Here is an 18,594-nt window from a genome sequence, read left to right as displayed (position 1 = left end):
GAGGAGGCAGTTGTCTCGCTGCTCCTCTGAAGATGTCTGAGGTGGAACGGTTACTCGCGGAACTGCGGCGTCAGGCGGAAGAACGTGGACCGGACTGGCTGCGGGCGCGGATCGGTGGACTGGCGGGAGCGGTCGGAACGGACGGATCGGACGATCGGAGTGGTGAGATGCTGCCGCGCGCGCGGAGGTCTAGGCCTCCGGCGCGTTTTTCTCCCGGGCCTGTCCCTCGGCCGCCTCGTTTGGTTCGCAGCCCCGGGGAGGATCGTTCCCTCCCGCCGGCGAAGAGATCCCAGGGGACTTCAGGGGGTGCCGAGCGGCCTTCCCGCCGCGTACCTGGGGGGGGGGGAGGGGCGGGCGGGCCTCGTGGACGGCGGGCGGCCATCTTGCCTGCGGGGGGGGGAGATGCCATGGTCACTGCTGGACGCTCTGCTGAGGGGGGGAGGGCGGCCATCCTGCCTGCGGGGGGGGGTGGACTGCTGGTTTCTGCTGGACGCTCTGCGGAGGGGGGGAGGGCAGCCATCGTGCCTGCAGGGGGGGGTGGACTTCGGGTTGCTGATGAACGCTCTGCTGCTGGGGGGAGGGCGGCTCGGGGTGGCTCCACTTTGGCTGCGGCTGCTCGGGACAGGGAAGGTATCACAGGGCCCGGGCAGGTGCGAGGATCGCCTGCGGGCTGTTCTACCCGGCGTGGATCAGGGAGCGCCCGGGGGTCTGCTGCACGTGGGGCTGGCAGGGCTGGTCCACATCGCCAGGCTGCTGCGGATGGATCGGCTGTGCGTGTGGCTTCTCCCCTGCGGGCTACAACGTCGGCCTCCGGGGTCTCTTCCCCCGGGGGGCTTACACCCCCGCCTACGTGGGGACCAGAGGATCGCTCGGAAGGGGAGGTCTCGGACGAGGACGCAATTCTGGATCCTAGCGGTGCTGTCGCCGGTCCGGCGGTGAGGAACGCCCCGGGGCCGCCAGGTGAGTCCCCTGATGCGTTGGCACTGTCGCATGCATTGCAGGGACTGTTGGGGGGAGTGCATGCGGGCGTGGGGTGGCCAGTGCCGCCAGTGGGGGGGGAGCTGGGGGGGCGGGCGCCTCGGGTGGGGGGGTGACGGGTGGGGGGGTGACGGGTGGGGGGGACCCTGCCGGGGCTTTGCGGGATCTGATGGATGGGCTGCGGGCATTGGTTGGGCGCTTTGACCGGGGACAGGCCCCACCGCCTGTTGCCCCGTGGGGGGGTCCCCCGGCGGAGGTGCCGGAGACGGCCCTGGGGGCCGCCGTGGCAGCTCCCGCGGTGGCCCCTGAGGCGCCCGCGTCGGCGCCAGTGGCGGCGGCGGACGGAGGGAAGAAGGAGGCGGTTGTGCGTGAGGACATTGTGCGGTTGGCTGACGCGGCGCGATGCGAGGTTTACGTGTGTTTTGAGGGCCCGCTGGGGGCTCATTTGAAACAGGACGTCCGGGAAAAAATTTGGAAGGGGGAGTTTGTGGAGATTTTCTCGCTTCTCCCGTTGGAGAAGTTCAACTTGGATAGGGTCAAGCCCGACGATTCCAAGAAGGAGGACAAAGAGAAGCGGCGGTATCGGCTGATTCCGCGCACGTTCTCCAACTGGCTTCAGGCGTTTGCCATCCTGGCGAGTGTCATCGGTGAGAAAAGCCCCGAGCATTGTTCGGCGCTTTTCTGTTACATGGATGCGATCGGTGAAGCCCATCGGGCGTATGGGGGGGTGGCGTGGCTCCGGTACGACGAGCAGTTTCGGCAGCGCAAGGTGGTGCGGCCGGAACTGCGTTGGGATCATAAGGACATCAGCCTGTGGATGAGGCTGATGTCTTCGGCGAGGGCTGCGCCGCAGTTTTTTCAGGGGGGGGCCGGGAGTGCGCCTACCTCGGGACTGTCGGCCGGAAAAAAGTGGGGGGTTTGCTGGCAATATAACGAGGGTGCCTGCAAGTTCGGGGGCACGTGCAAGTTCAAGCACGAGTGTTCCGGTTGCGGTGGGGCCCACGCGTTGTCCCGTTGTTTCCGGAAAGGGAAGCGGGCAGGGGATGCCGCTCAGAAGAGGGAGGACGCCAGTGATGCTGGCAAGGATGCTCCCTTTTCTAAGTAGGTATCCGGACAGGGCGGCGGCTCGGTTGTTGGAGGCGGGGTTTCGGGATGGCTTTCCGATTCCGTGCTCGTTGCCGGGGGTACCGCGGGTTGCCAGGAATTTGAAGTCGGCGTTGGAACGTCAAGGGGTGGTGGACGAGAAGCTGCGGAAGGAGGTGGCATTGGGGCGCATGTGGGGGCCGCTTGCGGAAAAACCTTGGCCCGACTTGGTGGTTTCCCCTTTGGGGGTGGTCCCCAAGAAGGAGCCAGGGAAGTTTCGGCTCATTCATCACCTGTCCTTTCCGAAAGGGGGCTCGGTGAATGATTTCATCGACCCTGAGGTGTGCACTGTTTCTTACACGTCCTTTGACGCCGCGGTCCGGTGGGTGCGGCGGTATGGGCGTGGGGCACTGATGGCCAAAGCCGACGTGGAGTCGGCTTTTCGGCTGCTTCCGGTTCATATTGATAGCTTTCGGCTGTTGGGATGCTGCTGGCGCGACGAGTACTTTGTCGACATGTGCCTGCCGATGGGGTGTTCGATCTCCTGTGCGTACTTTGAAACGTTTAGCTCCTTTTTGGAATGGGTGGTGCGGGATGCGGCGGGTCTGGAGTCGGTCATTCATTATTTGGATGATTTTCTCTGCGTGGGCCCCCCTGCCTCCGCTGTGTGTGCGATCTTGTTGTCCACGTTGCAGCACATCGCGGGCAGGTTTGGGGTTCCCCTGGCGGCTGATAAGACGGAGGGTCCGACGTCTGAACTGAGTTTCCTGGGGATCGTGATTGATTCACAGGCGATGGAGTGTCGGCTGCCAGAGGCCAAGCTGTTGGATTTGCAGCGGGAGATTCGGGAGATTCAGGGTCGGCGTAAGGTCCAGTTGCGGACCTTGCAGTCGCTTTTGGGTAAACTGAATTTCGCCTGCAGAATCATTCCTATGGGGCGGATATTTTGCCGGCGGCTGTCGGCGGCGACGGCGGGGGTCAGCGTCCCTACTCACTTTATACGGCTGGGGGGGGAGCATCGTGAGGATCTGCGGGTCTGGCATGAATTTTTGGCTTCTTACAATGGCCGGGCCATGTGGATGGCGGGCCCGGTCAGTAACTTTGATTTGGACTTGGTTACGGACGCGGCGGGTTCCTCGGGTTACGGGGCGTTTTTCCGGGGACGGTGGAGTGCGGAGCCTTGGCCGGAGGCTTGGCGGACGGCGGGGTTCTTGGGCAACCTGGTCCTGTTGGAACTGTTTCCGATTGTGTTGGCTTTGGAGCTGTGGGGGGAGGAATGTCGGAATTTGAAGTTGCGCATCAATTGCGACAACATGGGGGTGGTGCAGGTGGTGAACCGGGTGTCGGCTTCTTCCCCTCCTGTTATTCGTTTGATGCGACAGTTGGTCCTGCGTTGTTTGCAGCTTAATGTCTTCGTTTACGCTGTGCATATCCCGGGCGTTGAAAACGAGTTGGCTGACTCCCTGTCTCGTTTTCAGTGGGACCGGTTCCGGGAGCTGGCGCCGGGCGCGGAGGCGGACGGGGCGCCGTGCCCGGAGTGGATCTGGAAGCTGCCATTGGAGTCGCGGCCGGATGGATTCGGCGGTCAGTGAGTGGGCCCACCTGGGTGGCCTATTCCAAGGTTTGGTCGGAATGGTATGGTCTGGTTCGGGAGGCGGGGGTGGTCGATCAGGGCGCTGATTGGCGGTTGTTAGTAATCTACTTTCTGGCTAGGAACATGGAGGGTGGGGCGTCGGTCTCTGCGATCGGTCGGAAGTTGGCGGGTTTGGCCTTTTTGTTTAAGCTGATGCGGGTTGAGGACTGGACGAAGGATTTTTGGGTGCGTCAGGCGTTGAAGGGTTATCGCAGGCGATGCAGGGTTCAGGATACGAGGAGGCCAGTGACGTTTGCTATTTTGCAGGCCATCTGTGCTCAGTTGGGGGTGGTGTGTTCTTCAGAGTATGAGGTGCGCTTGTTTCGGGCTGCTTTTTCTTTAGCGTTTTATGGGGCTTTTCGCGTTGGGGAGTTGGTTAGCCCGTCTAAGCACGTGGCCGGGGGGTTGTTTGACGGGGAGGTGCGCTTGGGGGCGGACAGGGTTGGCCTCTGGCTGCGCAGGTCCAAGACGGATCAGCTGGGCAGAGGGGTGCTGGTGTCGCTGTTTGCTCTACCGGGATCGGGGGTGTGCCCGGTGGCGGCGGTGCGGGATTTTCGCGAAATCCGTGTTGGGGGGGAGGGACCATTCCTGTGTCACTCTGAAGGGTCCTTCTTGTCGAGATACCAGTTTGTGTCGGTTTTTCGTAAGTGTATACAGGCGGTAGGCCTGGTTGGGAAGGAGTTTGCATCCCATTCGTTCCGGATCGGGGCGGCCACGGAGGCGGCCCGGTGCGGTTTGGATGAGGCTGCGGTTCGCAGGATTGGGAGATGGGAGTCGCGGCGTTTTCGTTCTTACGTCAGGCCGCACTTGGTTTTACTTTAATTGTAGTTTGTGCTCTTTCAAAAAAAAAAAAAAAAAACTAACAGGGGTTTGAATTTCGGCATAGGACGGGCACGGGATTTAGTTTAGTGGGTTTACTGCACTGCCCGTGCGGGGGTTGCGGGTATGGTTCTCGTTTCATGTTGGTATGTTACTGTGTGTGACTTTGTGTTAAGCTTGCTGTTTTGTTCCTTTCTCTGGGGGTTTTTGCTGGTGGGTTTGTTTGCTGGGGGTTGGGGTGCTTTTACGTTGTTGTTTTTTCTTTCAGATGGAGGTACGGCTCGCCTCGTCTGGATCGTGGGCCACTCCTACGTGTGTTGGGGGGCCAGGAGAGGAGAGCAGCGTCCGGAGGGCAGGCAGCTGGGGATTTCCAGGGGGGAGGCGTGTTTGCGGTGGTTGGGCGTCCCTGGGCTGCGCTGGGGTAGCTTGGTGTCGGAGATTGAGAGACATGTGTCTCGGGGGGGTCCCCCGGCGGTGTTGGTGATCCACGCGGGGGGGAATGACCTGGGGGTCGTGAAGATCCGGGACTTGCTGGTGGAGATCAAGTCTGATTTTCTGCGGCTGCGTTCCCGCTTTCCGGGTACGGTACTGGTGTGGTCGGACATCGTGGCGCGGACGGCGTGGCGGTGGGCTCGTTCGGTGTCGAGCATCCAGAGGACCCGCATTCGGGTCAATAAGGTTATTGGGCGTTTTGTGGCCAGGCAAGGCGGGATTGTGGTTCGCCACCGGGAATTGGAGTGCAATGTGGGCATGTACCTTAGGCGGGATGGGGTGCATCTGTCTGATGTAGGGATTGATTTGTGGTCCTTGGGTCTGCAGGAGGGCATCCGAAGGGCGTTGCGGGTGTGGGGTGGCCCGCAAGGGTAAGGTAGTCACCCTTGTGGGCTGTGGCGGTGTGTGTCTGGTGGTCTTTGACGGTTGGCGGTAAAAATCAGAAGTCATCTGATATGGGGTGGGGGGCCCATTGCTAAGATGGGTCCTTCCGGTGTATTCCTGAACGTTGGAGGGAATACCGGTATGGTTGTCACTGCGGAGGTTGTCTCCGAGCGTTCACAGCTCGAGGCCTGGAGAAGTGGGAAGTGGGTACCGCAGTGACTTGTTGGTTGGAAAAGTTATGGGTCACCGTCAGAGATCACCAGACCGGGCATGTTTGTGTGTTATTGGTTATATGTTTATGTTTACAAGTACATTTGATATTGCACATTTTCTTGGTTATATATATATATTTATGGAGATATATATTTATATATATTTATATATATTTTGGTTGGAGTATTTTTGAGGTTTGTAATAAAGGCTGTTGTGGCCATTTTACTCCAAGCAAGGTGTGGTCTCTTACTTATGGAATAACATGGGGGGTGGAGGTGGGAGTATATGGGCAACAGGTAATAGTGGGGGCCCTTAGACTACCCTGGTCAAGTGAGGCCCGGAGTGCAATGACTGCAAGGAAGATAACGGAGGACCGGGCATGACAGGGATGGATAGGGCAGCAGGGGGTTAATTTACAGGCAGAAGCTGGGAGGAGGAGCTGGGAGTGTCCGTTGCTGTAGGGGGGCGGAGCGGCTTAAAAGGTGGAGGGGGCGGAGCTTTGAGCCAGTTCGTCGGAGGGGAAACAGAGAGGAGGCAGTTGTCCCACCCTCCCTCCCTACTTTTTCAGATGGGTTTTTGGTTCTTGTGTTTGTTTGTTTGTTTTTTGTCTTGCAGGTTCTGTGGATCGCATGTCATGACAGCGGTGGAGTCGGAATTGGATGCTGGCGGTGTGTGTCTGGTGGTCTTTGACGGTTGGCGGTAAAAATCAGAAGTCATCTGATATGGGGTGGGGGGCCCATTGCTAAGATGGGTCCCTCCGGTGTATTCCTGAACGTTGGAGGGAATACCGGTATGGTTGTCACTGCGGAGGTTGTCTCCGAGCGTTCACAGCTCGAGGCCTGGAGAAGTGGGAAGTGGGTACCGCAGTGACTTGTTGGTTGGAAAAGTTATGGGTCACCGTCAGAGATCACCAGACCGGGCATGTTTGTGTGTTATTGGTTATATGTTTATGTTTACAAGTACATTTGATATTGCACATTTTCTTGGTTATATATATATATTTATGGAGATATATATTTATATATATTTATATATATTTTGGTTGGAGTATTTTTGAGGTTTGTAATAAAGGCTGTTGTGGCCATTTTACTCCAAGCAAGGTGTGGTCTCTTACTTATGGAATAACATGGGGGGTGGAGGTGGGAGTATATGGGCAACAGGTAATAGTGGGGGCCCTTAGACTACCCTGGTCATGCCATTTTCCTGCCATGGTGCTGAAAATGAGCACGATTTTGATCAGTAATGCACTACACATTAGTTAACAAAAAGAAGGTGTGTGTGTAGCAGACCCACAACATAATAAGATTATCTGAAGAAGAGACTGTCCCCTCATCTCACTCTGAACTTGGGTTTGCACTGTTGGTGAAAAAGGCACAACTTGACGAAAACTGGCAAAGTGGGAGGCCACAGTCTGCCATTCCTGTGGCGTTGAAGGACACTGTGTAGTGACACAAGAAAAAAAAAATAGTAATTTTACAAATCAACATTGCATGCAGATTGGACACCCACATTTTTGGCCAAAATTAGTATAATTTTTTTTTTTTAATTAGTATTTAAAGCCTAAAGTATAAGGTCCCCTTATGAGAGTCCTAACCCCCCCATCCCCCCCATCTGATGGGCCCTTGCTAAAAAATGAGGGGGGATGTTTAGGGCAGGTAACCCTCTCCACTTGATTGAGAGCTGAATGCCTAAATAATGTGTGATACTTTGTGAAGCCCCTCCTTAGTTACACTATTGGCAGCCCACCGGACAGGTAAGAAGTGTCATAATACCAAAATGGAAGCACATGTTGACATTCTGCTATTACATAGCAAGAAAATGAATGTGTTAAAAAAATCAAAATAGCATTTGAAAGTATTGAGGCCCTTACACTACATGCTTTGGTGAATTGTTCCATAAATGTTATCATGAAAAAATGGAAAATTGTATACTTACCTTTCCGTAATTTTCCTTTCCTGTCACATCTTGATGGCAGCATACACTCTGGGTTGTGACTCCACCCCCACAACCTGATAGGACCACATAGCTATAAGATGAAGATACGCCCCCCCGCCCCGGTATTCTCTGTATATATGAATCACCTTTGTGGGTGGGATATTGTATGCTGCCATGAAGATGCGACAGGAAAGAAAAATGACGGAAAGGTAAGTATACAATTTTCCATTTTCCTGTCGCATCATGGCAGCATACACTCTGGGGATTAACTCGCAGACTGGGTGGGAGATGCAAAGGTAAACGTTTATTAGCAAGGAATAGAAGAGTTGGCTTGAATAATGGACTTTCCCAATTCTACTGTTGATAGCTGAGCTGAGTCCACCTTGTAGTGAGAGATAAAGGTGTTCCTGGAGGACCAAGTGGCCGCTCTGCAGATGGTTTCTGCTGAGACCCTACAATACGCTGCCCAGGAGGTGGCCTGCTCTGGTGGAATGAGCCCTCAGGTCTTCAGGAATTTGCGACTTACTCAGCAAGTAGGCCTTCACCAACCAGGAGGCAATGGTTCGGGCCGACGCTGCTTGACCTCCCCTAAGGCCATAGGGAATGATGAAGAGGTTCTCCGATCTTTTAAAGGATTTGTACAGGGAAATTTATGATGTTGCCCCTTACATCCAGAGGATGAGGGTCACCCTGGTTTGTGTTAAGAGCTGGCAAGTTGATTTCCTGGTTGAAGTGAAAAGAGGATGCCACCTTTGGGATAAAGTGATCCAAGGGTCTTAGAACTACCCTGTCTGGATGAATGATCAGATACGGCTCCTTAATCAGTAATGCTTGCATCTCTGAAACTCTCTTCGCTGATGTGATTGCGACCAGGAAAGGTGACTTTTAGTGTCAGGTGCCAGAGGGAGATGTTTTCCAGCGGAAAACAGGGTTCTTTGGATAGTACCTCTAAGATGACTGATGGGTCCCATGTTGGAAAGGAAGGCTTCCTAGGTGGTCTTAGTTTAAGACAGGCCTTCTGAAATTGCATAACAAGGGGATCGTGAGCCCATTTAACCCCTGTCAGGGCGGATAGAGCTGACACCTGAACTTTCAGAGTACTAGAGCTAAGACCATTGTCTAAGCCTGATTGCAGGAACTATAGGATCAGAGGAGCCGAAAGGGAGGACAGATCCCGGCCAAGGTCCTGAGAGAAGGCAACAAACTTCTCCTAGACCCTGCGGTAGGTACAGTTGGTGGTAGGTTTTCTGGCCTGGAGCAGGATATCAGCTACCTTCTGGGAGCAGCCCTGACATAGATACCTAGCTCTCTCAGCCCCCAAGCCATCAAGTGCAGCTTCCCCGAATCTGGATGTAGTAGCCGGCCCTGGGAGAGCAAGTCGGCTGACAGGGAAGAGCAAGAGGGTCTGCCGTGCTCAGTTGTAGGAGGGTGGTGAACCATGGCCTCCTGGGCCAAAAAGGAATCACTGCTATCACCAATGCCGTTGATCTCTTGAGCCTTAAGAGAAATCTCGCATCAGGGGAGTCAGAGGGAAGATATACCCGAGATGGAAGTTCCAGGGATGCTGGAGGCAATCTGTCCTCTCCGCTAAATGAAAGGGAAACCTCGACAGGAACCTTCGGCATTTGGAGTTTGCCGGAGTCGCAGCAAGGTCTATGTCTGGTTGACCCCAGGTCTGGCAGATGAGGGAGAAGGCCTGAGGGCTCAGGGACCACTCGTTGTTGAAGGCGAAATCCCTGCTGAGCGTGTCGGCTAAGATGTTCTCGAACCCCTGGATGTAAGTCGCCCTCAGGTCTGACAGGTTCAACTGTGCCCATTCAATCACAGGGAGAACTTCCCGCATCATGGAGGGACTCCTGGTCCCCCCGTCTGTTTATGTAGGCGACAGCAACCTTGTTGTCCATCGTTAAGAGGACCTGCTTCCCCCTTAAAAGGGAGCTGAAGGCCAGGAGAGCCTGGAGGGCCGCTCTCATCTCCAGCACGTTCGATACCGAGTCCCGTACTTCGAAAGGCAAATGGCCCTGCGCTGCATGGGGCTGGTAGTGGGCTCCCAAACCTTCTAGACTGGCATCCGTGGTCACTACCTCCTGAGGAGGGATGACTATGTGTTTGCAATTGTTTAAGTTGTGGGGACCACAACGCAATGAGCGCCTGACTGTCTCCGAGATCCGGATCGTCTGGGTCATGGATGAACCATCCCACTGATGTAGGAAGGAGTTCTGCAGAGGTCTGGTGTGCCACTGAGCCCAATGGACCATAGGAATTGTCGCTGATAGGGAGCCTAGAAGGCTGAGGCATACTCTGGCTGACAGGGATCTTGCTAGAATGGCCTTCTTCACCTTCTGGACCAACAGGGAAGACTTCTCCGGAGGCAGCTGCACTGTATTCAACTCGGCTCCTAAGAAGATCATTCTCTGGGTGGGCCGAGTCTGGCTCTTCCCCCAGTTTATGAGCCATCCCAGATTCTGCAGAGTGGAGACGAGGATCTTTCGATGCTGTAACAACGACTCCCGGCTGTCTGTGAGGAGGAGAATATCGTCCAGATAATGGTGGACTCGCAGACCCCTCTCCCTCAGATGCGCGATAACGGGAAGAAGGACCTTTGTAAAGGTCCTGGGAGCCGCAGAAATTCCAAACGGAATACTTCAGAACTGAAAGTGTCTGTGGTTTAGCGAAAAACTGAGGAACTTTTGGAGTTCTGAATGGATAGGGATATGGAGGTAGGCGCCCTGTAGATCTATGGAGAGCATTCAGTCCCCCAGATTTATGGCCTGGAGGATAGACTGTAGGCTCTCCATTTTGAATGCTTCTACCTGGATAGAGCGGTTTACGTTTAGATCCAGGACCGGACGTAGGTCCCCTGATTTATTTTTTACTAGAAATAGAGGGGAATAGAACCCCCGACCTCTTTGGGATAGGGGCACCTCGGTAATTGCTTCCTTTTGGGGCAGATCCTGAACGTATCGGGTCAAGGCTAACCTCTTTTGCCGGGATGACGGGAGGTTTGTTGGGCAAAAATGGTCCCCCGGGGGAAGTCACCTGAATGACCATCTGCGCCCGACGCGAGCGGTGGTTAACGCTTATTGTTTCCCCTCAGACCAGCGTGAACTTTGAGAGTCTGGCCCCCACCACTGCTGGCTGGGCGGACGCACCTTCAAAAGGACTTCTGGTCAGTAGATGCCGGGGTCCTGGGCTTCTGGGACGTCAGGAAGGATGTTTGAGGGGCCTTCCAGTTCCTTCTGTACTCCTTACCAGACCTGTAGGACTTGGCATCCCTGGACCTGTCCGGGAGGTTACGCTTAAAGGGAGGAGGCCTCTGAAGCTTTGGTTTTCTATCCGAGGGGATAAGCCCTGATTTTCCACCAGTGACCATAGAAATAGCAGAGTCCAATTTTGCGCCGAAAAGGTTCTCACCATCATACGGGATGCGGCACCAATCGGACTTGGAAGCAGGATCTGACGCCCAGGGTTTGAGCCAGAGAGCCCGTCTGGCCATTACCGAGGACAATATAGCCCTGGATGCAGACTTAATAGCATCCACAGATGCCTCTGCCACAAAATCCCCTGCAAGGCTTAGTTCTTGCAGGGCCCTAACTATCTGGTCCTGATCAGCGCCTTGGATACAAGCTTTTCTGTGCTTGCTGACCAACTGGTAATAGCCTTACCCTCAGCTGCAAGAACCACTGCTGGCCTGCATACGCCTCCTGCTGCTAAGTAAGCTCTTTTGAGATCAGTATTGATCTTCCTATCCAGGACATCCCTGAATGACACAGCGTCCTCGATAGGGAGCGTAACGTGTCTGGCCACGCGCATGAGGGATGCATCCACCACTGGCGGGGACACGAGAGATTTCATTTTAGCCTCCTTTAGAGGATATAGTTTGGCAAGCCGATTGTTAAGACTTGCTTTCTTCTCGGGTCTCTGCCACTCGTCTCTGATAAGTTCCTCCAACTCATCAATGAAGGGGAAGGCTTCAGGTTCTCTCATCAGGTTCGGGAAATATTTTCTCCTTTTGGGTTGGGCCTCCTGGGGTTCTTCCCAGCTAATGGCCCCCTTCACTGACCTCACAAAAGGCTCTATTAGGGAGAAGTCAAAGCCCGCTGAAGCCTCTAGTTCTTCCTCATCTGAAGGAAAATCATGCTCTCTGGAAGTACCTGGGGGAGCCAGCGAAGCACCCCGTGGAAATAACTCAGTGTCGGGAGCGACACGTGGGGCAGAAGACTGTGTGAGCTCTCTGTCAGGGGCGGACTGACCATTGGGCTACTCAGGCACTGCCCGAGGGCCCCATGCCACTAGGGGGCCCCATCAGGGTTGCCAGCCTCAGTAAAACCCAATATTATAGTTGCCCCATCTCTCCAGTACCTTCTCAGCCAATAGAAACATGTCTGTGTGTACTGTGTGTGTGATATTATACTGTGTGTGTGTTTGTGTATACTATGTGGCCCCATAATCTCTGATTGCCTGGGGGCCCCATAATCTCCTATTGCCCGGGGGCCCCATGAGTTGTCAGTCCGCCCCTGCTCTCTGTGTTCTTGCCCTTTCTTTCTGGTGGCTTCTTCAAAGCACCAGCGGCATGCCAACATATCTGGAAGGGGTATGGCCCCGCATACCCAGCAGGTATTTTCATGAGGATGGGAGTAGAGAGAAGAAAAATACAGGGAAGATACTTACCAAACAGAGAGGCAACACTGGGGTAGAAAAAAACAGAAATGCAGCAGTCATGAAATTCAGCTGAGCACAAAAAACAGGAAAAAAAAGGCATCTGCGTTAAAAAAGGCATCTTCCCCTTTTAAAATTGGAGCTGGGGTCATGTCCCACCCGCACATGCTCAGTAGTGCCCTGCGGCCACCGGCGCCATCTTGGAAAAGGGAAAAGACATAGATAGACATACACAGGCTGCCCAAAGTGCACAGTGAGCATGTGAAAAGTGACCAGGAAGAGTGGTGATGTTGCTGTGGGACTACAGAGCTAAGGAAAAGGAAGTAAAATATGGCAGAAAGGCAACACTGGGGTAAAGGCACCAGACAACCTAAGGTGACAAGAGATACTGAAGGCAGAGAGTCTGCTGTCAGGTTGCAGACAGAGTGACACCAGGGAGGAAGAGGAAACCAGAGACCACCGCAGGTACTAAGCCTGTTTAAGGCTAAAAGACCAATCTTTTTATAATATGCCTTCAGCCTGTTTAAGGCTTACTTTCAACGGCTATAGAGGCAATGCTCTGTTTGCAGAGAAAAAGTATTCATACCCCTGAGATCACCAGAGTGGGGTTCCTTCCATTTAGCTTCCTTTAGAGGCTGTACCGGTAAGGACTTCCACCCAGGAGAGGCTAGAACCTGGCTGGGGCGAAGCGGTAAGAGGGTGATGATCCGTGCGGTCCCAACAGGTGAGGAAAAATAAGAGAATACCGGGGCGGGGGGGGGGGGGGGGGGGGCGTATCTTCATCTTATAGCTATGTGGTCCTATCAGGTTGTGGGGGCGGAGTCACAACCCAGAGTGTATGCTGCCATGATGCGACAGGAAAGGTATTTAGAGTGTGTATTGGGTTGGGTCAAGTCATCAGATAGAAGATTGCTATCAGCTGAGGTAACAGTTGGGGAGAGGGGGGTTACTAATGAGTTTGGCACAACTCCAAAAAACACAAAAAAGGTCACTTTGCATGAATTTAAGCACACACATCACATTCGTAGAGATTTTAGGGGGTGTTTAGGGGAAAAGCAATACTATGGAGCTGACGAAAGACATTGTCAAGTGACTAGACTATAGTTTTAGGGGCCAAGAAGAGCATGGTGGGGAAGTTAGTGAGGCAAATCTGCATGAGGACAAAGGGGCAGAGCATATGAATTAGAGCATATTGCAATGATGGTAATTGGGGAATGAGGAAAGAAATGCAAGACATTAGCAATCATGAAATACATAGAATGTGATGTTTAACCACTTGCCGCCCGCTCTATAACAAATAGACGGTGGCAAAGTGGTTGCATAATCAGACGTCATATGACGTGATCAGGATTATGAGCCGCTGCGCACCCCCGGGGGCGCGCATCGTGGCGATCGTTGTTGCGGGGTGTCAGTCTGACACCCGGCAACTACGATCTCAGTAAAGAGTCTCCGACGGAGACTCTTTACCACCTGATCAACCGTGTCCAATCACGGCTGATCAGTGTAAATAGGAAAAGCCGGTGATCGACTTTTCCTCACTCGCGTCTGTCAGACGCGAGTAGAGGAGAGCCAATCGGCTGCTCCTCTGACAGGGGGGGTCTGTGCTGATCGATTATCAGCACAGCCTCCCCGAGGATGCCCACACTGGACCACCAGGAACGCCACCAGACCACCAGGAATGCCCAGGACAAAGTATGCCACCCTAGACCACCAGGGATTCCAGTCAGTGCCACAATGGATGCCAATCAGTGCCCATAATGGATGCCAATCAGTGCCCACAATAGGCATCACTGATTGGCATGCATTATTGATTGGCACTGATTGGCATCCATTAGTACAATATATTAGAATACAATGCCGCCTATCAGTTCCCATCTGTGCCGTCTATCAGTGCCCATCCATGCCCACCTGTGCTGCCTACCCATGCCCACCTGTGCCGCCTACCCATGCCCACCTGTGCCGACTAACCCATGCCCACCTCTGCCACCTATCCATGCCCATCCATGCCAATCCGTGCCAGCTATCAGTGCCAATTTGTGCCACCTATCAGTGCCCATCCGTGTCGCCCATCAGTGCCACCCATCAGTGCCGCCTATCAGTGCCACATATCGGTGTCCATCAGTGTAACCCCATCAGTGCCCATCATTGAAGGAGAAAACTTACTTATTTGCAAAGTTTTGAACCTGAAACAAAAAAAAACATTTTATTTTTTCAAAATTTTCGGTATTTTTTTATTTGTTTAGCAAAAAATAAAAACTGCAGAGGTGATCAAATACCACCAAAAGAAAGCTCTATTTGTGGGGAAAAAATGATAAAAATTTCATTTGGGTACAGTGTAGCATGACTGCGCAATTGTCATTCAAAGTGCGACAGCGCTGAAAGCTCAAAATTGGTCTGGGCAGGAAGGTGTTTAAGTGCCTGGTATTGAAGTGGTTAAGGTTAAAACTTAGCATAATATAGTCCTTCTGCAGGAGCTGAATGATGGCAGAACAGGTCTCTGGAATAATGATCCCCAGAGCCTGGGGGGAGATGCCTGTAGGGAACTTGAGGTCCTGAAGGCTTCTCCCTGTCGCCAATTAGCGCAACGTGGCGATGAGCCTCTGCTCCGGAGTGATGGCTTGCCGCATGCAGGTATCCTGCCTGGTGATATAAGGTGACAGCAAAGCCAGCAGACAGTGAAAAACGGGGTCCGTCATCCTGAGAATAATCCAGAAATGATCAGGATTATTCTCGCGGATCTCACGGAGCAAAGGCATGTGGGAGAACTGGTGACGCTGGCGCAACCAATTCTTGGTCGTCCAAACATGTTTCATCTACGTACTCATCGTACAGTTTGTGCTGTGCAGGGGTTCTTACTTTGACTTTGACACAAACCCTTTGGCTTATGTCAAAGTCAAAGTAAGAACCCCTGCACAGCACAAACTGTACGATGAGTACGTAGACGAAACATGTTTTGAAAACGGTCGGCTGGTCAGAACGGACACCAGAAAGCAACGCTAAACAGCAAGGCCTGAAAGGACGACCTGAATAGCAGAAGCAAGCAGACAATAAAAAATGCCTTTCAAAGTGTACTATACCAAGATAGAGTCCACAATGAGAAGCAAATACTTAATGACTGCACGCACTGATTATCAGATACGCAAAGACAAGCAGAAACTGAAGAGCAGTAGCGATCTGAATCACTAATCTGAAAAGCGCGAATCGTCATTCACCAAACTTCTACTAAAACACGAGATCAGCAGAAGGAGCCCAAAGGGTGCTGGACGTGGAGCTGAACTTCCTTTTTCTAGTCCCGCCGTACACGGCTTACGTCACCGCGTTCTTGGCCACTTGCGAAATCAGACAACTTGGCCCGACCGTGTGTATGCAACAGTTTCGGACACAATCCGTCGGACTAAATCCGACGGGCAAAATCCGACGGATTTGGTTGCCAAAATCTCCGACCGTGTGTGCGTGGGCTAAGAGTTAATATACGCAAAAGGTATCTCCTCCACTGATGCTTTATCACCAATCCTTGTTTCCCTAAAAAACCCAAATTTTCAAAATCCAATTGTCATTGGGACAGAAAGTGAGGTGAAATTTTCTGAATAGGGGCACAGACAGCAAAACAAATGTTACAGGGGTGATGATAACCCTTACCTATGTTTTCCAAAAAGCTTAAAAATATATTTTTTGGCTGGAGCTACACTTACAAACCTACAGTCCCTGTCTTTCTTGGGACCACCTGTATATTTCTGTTCAGAGTATATAGGGCCTGGGGGCCCCATGCCTTTTCTTTTTTTAATACATACAAGACCCAAAGAGCCTGGTAATGGGCTGGGGGTTACCCATGCCATTTTTCTCAATCATTTTCATCCATATTACCGGGACCCGACATTACAATACAGCCGCAAGCAGTTTTAAATGACTTTTATTCCTTTAGAAATTTCATTTTGTGCAGGGACTGTTCTAAACACGGGAAACACACCACTTTACAGGCATACTATAGACACCCCCCAGGTACGATATTTAAAGGAATTTAAAGGAATTTTTCACTTTTATTTTTTCACTTTAGGTATCATTAAAATCACTGCTCGTGAAAAAATGGCTGTTTTTAAAACTTTTTTTGCATTGATATATGTCCCCTGGGGCAGGACCCAGGTCCCCAAACCCTTTTTAGGACAATACCTTGCATATTAGCCTTTAAAATTAGCATTTTGTATATCCCATAGACTTTAACGGTGTTCGAGAGTTCAAGCAAAGTTTTGGTCTGTTCGCATGTTCTGGATGTGAACTGAACCGGGGGGGGGGGGGGGGGGGCTGTTTAGCTTATCCCTATTTAACAGTCTTTAAATGCGGTGGCTGTATACATTTTCCTTTTTTATAATTTTTATTTTTATTTTCACCTGGTGATCAAACCGGTAACACTCTTTCTGTCCTAGGGTGTCTCCACTCCACTCCACTGAAGAACCAACAGAAACACCTTTGAATTGTCAATCTGGGGAAAGGATATATTTACAGTGGATGCACTAGCAGATTTAGATGAACTTGCTAACCAAGTAAAGCAGAACTCCAGTTAACAATTTAACCACCTTCAGACCGGACCATTTTGCTGGTAAATGACCAGAGGTCTTTTTACAATTTGGCACTGCGCTGCTTTAACTGGTAATTGCGCGGTCATGCAATGTTGTACCCAAACAAAATTTGCGTCCTTTTCTTCCCACAAATAGAGCTTTCTTTTGATGGTATTTGATTGCCTCTGCGATTTTTATTTTTTGCGATATAAACGTAAAAAGACCGCAAATTTTGAAAAAAAAATGATATTTTCTACTTTTTGTTATTAGAAAAATCCAATAAACTCAATTTTAGTCATACATTTAGGCCAAAATGTATTCAGCCACATGTCTTTGGTAAAAAAAAAGTCAATAATTGTATATTTATTGGTTTGCGCAAAAGTTGTCACATCTACAAACTAAGGTACGTTTTCTGGAATTTACGCAGCTTTTAGTTTACGACTGCCTATCTCATTTCTTGAGGTGCTAAAATGGCAAGGCAGTACAAAACCCCCCCAAATGACCCCATTTTGGAAAGTAGACACCCTGAGGAAATTGATAAGTGGCATGTTGAGCCCATTGAATATTTTATTTTTTTGCCTCAAGCGATTGAATAATGACAAAAAAAAATTTTTTTTTTTTTTTTTACACAAAGTTGTCACTAAATGATATATTGCTCACACATGCTATGGGCATATGTGAAATGACACCCCAAAATAAATTCTGCTGCTTCTCCTGAGTATGGGGATACCACATATGTGGGACTTTTTGGGAGCCTAGCCGCGTACGGGGCCCCGAAAACCAAGCACCGCCTTCAGGCTTTCTAAGGGCGTAAATTTTTGATTTCACGCCTCACTACCTATTACAGTTTTGAAGGCCATAAAATGCCAAGATGGCACAAAACCCCCACAAATGACCCCATTTTAGAAAGTAGACACCCCAAGCTATTTGCTGAGAGGCATTTTGAGTCCATGGAATATTTTATATTTTGCCACAAGTTGCGGGAAAATTACAAACTTTAATTTTTTTTATTTTTTTTTTCACAAAGTTGTCACTAAATGATATATTGCTCACACATGCTATGGGCATATGTGAAATGACACCCCAAAATAAATTCTGCTGCTTCTCCTGAGTACGGGGATACCACATATGTGGGACTTTTTGGGAGCCTAGCCGCGTACGGGGCCCCGAAAGCCAAGAACCGCCTTCAGGTTTTCTAAGGGCGTAAATATTTGACTTCACTCCTCACTACCTATTACAGTTTTGAAGGCCATAAAATGCCAAGATGGCACAAAACCCCCACAAATGACCCCATTTTATAAAGTAGACACCCCAAGCTATTTGCTGAGAGGCATGTTGAGTCCATGGAATATTTTATATTTTGCCACAAGTTGCGGGAAAATTACAAACTTTTTTTTTTTTTTTTTCACAAAATTGTCACTAAATGATATATTGCTCACGCATGCCATGGGCATATGTGAAATGACACCCCAAAATAAATTCTGCTGCTTCTCCTGAGTACGGGGATACCACATATGTGGGACTTTTTGGGAGCCTAGCCGCGTACGGGGCCCCGAAAACCAAGCACCGCCTTCAGGCTTTCTAAGGGCGTTACAGTTTTGAAGGCCATAAAATGCCAAGATGGCACAAACCCCCCCCAAATGACCCCATTTTGGAAAGTAGACACCCCTAAATTTAGGGGTACACTAGTGAGACTAGGTAATAAATGGCGGGTGCCCTGAAACTATAAAAAAAATAACTAACCAATCAGCGTCACCTGTAACAGTTATATGGTGATCACTGGTGAAAGGGTTAACTAGGGGGCAATCAGGGGGCTTTATGCGGTAGTATATGGGGGTCCCTGGC

Source organism: Lithobates pipiens, unplaced genomic scaffold, assembly GCF_037356315.1.
Source record: "Lithobates pipiens isolate NorthernLeopardFrog02 unplaced genomic scaffold, aLitPip1_a1.2 Scaffold_28, whole genome shotgun sequence".
NCBI lineage: Eukaryota > Metazoa > Chordata > Amphibia > Anura > Ranidae > Lithobates > Lithobates pipiens.
Note: the sequence above shows the minus strand (reverse complement) of the source record.